Source organism: Mesocricetus auratus, unplaced genomic scaffold (genome assembly GCF_017639785.1).
Source record: "Mesocricetus auratus isolate SY011 unplaced genomic scaffold, BCM_Maur_2.0 Super-Scaffold_100006, whole genome shotgun sequence".
Taxonomy (NCBI): Eukaryota; Metazoa; Chordata; class Mammalia; order Rodentia; family Cricetidae; genus Mesocricetus; species Mesocricetus auratus.
The window spans coordinates 10,321,106-10,322,976 of record NW_024429190.1 but is presented as its reverse complement, the minus strand read 5'-3'; the positions used below and the strand labels follow the sequence as shown (position 1 = coordinate 10,322,976).

Sequence of the window (1,871 nt, the reverse complement as noted above, 5' to 3'; positions counted from 1 at the left end):
CACAGTCCCATAGGAATCAAATCATTGTTTCACATTTATGTAGAGCTAAAGGTTGATATACTGTGTTGAGTATACATGTAATATATGTGTGTAACGTTTTTATATTTAAGTAGCCAGTTCATAATACAAGAGCCAATACAAAATAAATTGCATGGTTTTTTTTGCATGTGCTTTTTTTAAAATTGTTTTCTTATTATAGTGTTTTGGATTTTTTTCTTTAGAAAGAGAATATATAATTGGGTGAATTAGGAGGAGGGAGAAGATCTGAGAGCAATTGGGAAAGGAGAAAGAATATGATCAAATATTTTTTAAAAATTACCAATATATAAAGTACACTTTTTTTTCCAAGCCAAGCTGATCCAGCTTTTTTTTTTTTTTTTTTTCATTTTTCAAGTCAGGGTTTCTCTGTGGCTTTGGAGCCTGTCCTGGAACTCACGCTTGTAGACCAGGCTGGTCTCGAACTCATGGAGATCCGCCTGCCTCTGCCTCCCTAGTGCTGGAATTAAAGGCGTGCGCCACCAACGCCCGGCTTTATTAAAGAGACTTTCCTTAAGCAATCATGGTATTTCAGATAGGACACGGGTAGACAATCAGTAACAGTTTACAAGAACTTCTAAACTCCCTTCTTGTATGGACTACCAAAATCAAAAAGCCACTATAAAACCCAGCCTTCATTCAATGCTTTGGAAAGGGAAGAGCTTAGAGTGAGGGTTAGCATTTCACATTAAGGATGTTGTTTATCAACTTTCACAAGCCGACATTGACTTTCAGGAATCGAAATGAAAACGGCAGAAATATCAACCTGAAGATCCACAATCTTGTATATAAAAGGAACGCTGCTGTTTTGAGGATATCATTTTCACTGCAGATTGCCCAATAGACCAGCAAAACTCAATTTTAGGGGGTCGGGTTCCAACAGGTCTCTGGTTTTAAGGGAGTTAAGTCTATGTTGATGGTACAGGGGGAAGAGGATATAAAGATGAATTTAGAGTTTTCCCACACAAGGCGTCTGTGCCATGGTGGCCACATATTTCAACAACAGGATGTCTCTCCTGAGCCAAGATGAGACTTTCTAAATTGTCAGGGAAAGATGTTTTCCTTCACCATCATCAATCCAGCTTAGGAGACATTTTGTTACTGACAAATAACCCCCCACAAAAAATGAAGTGTTCTGTGTGCCAACAACATAGCTTTAAAAAAAAAAAGTAAAACAAAATCCTGCATTTTTATAAAACTTGATAAAAATAGTATTTCAAACTGCAGTCACCGGAAGTACACAGTTATCAAAAATGCACACACTTCACGTGGCATCTCCGGAACCTTCAGCTTTTTGTGCCTGGTCTGTGGCGTCTCCACTGTCTGCAGGGTTATCTGCCAGCATCCGCTTTCCCCTCCTTCCCCTTGGGTACCTTCTCTCCCTTCTCTGCAGGGGCCTTGTTAGACTTGGGCTCTGGCTTTGGAGGAGCAGGTGTAGCAGACAACCTTGCAGATTCTCTGTGGCTTGTCCTTCACCTTGGCCCTATCTCCTTTAGTATCCCCTTCAGGCTTTCTTTGGGGCATGGCGGGAGTGGTTCTCACTGCTTTTTTACACTACTCCTATAAAACACACTTTTTCAAAAAGTGTTTGCTGCTCTTCCAGAGGATCCCAGCACCCGTATCTGGTGGTTACAGTGTATGTAACTCCAGTTCCCAGGGAGCTATCACCTACTTCTGGTCTCCACAAGTATCTTCATGCACGTGTGCACATGTGCAGACATATATGCATACACAGAAATAAAAAGTAATGTAAAAATATTTTAAAGAAATCATGTTAACTTTATTCATAAATGCATATCAAGTGATATAACTTACAGTGAAATTTGATTCAAGGA

General features: G+C 39.8%; 1 pseudogene; it reads right to left on the bottom strand.

The window, feature by feature from the left end:
- Positions 1-1,300: 1,300 nt before the first annotated feature.
- On the bottom strand, positions 1,301-1,560 carry LOC121140735 (annotated as a pseudogene).
- Between the last annotated feature and the right edge of the window lie 311 nt (positions 1,561-1,871).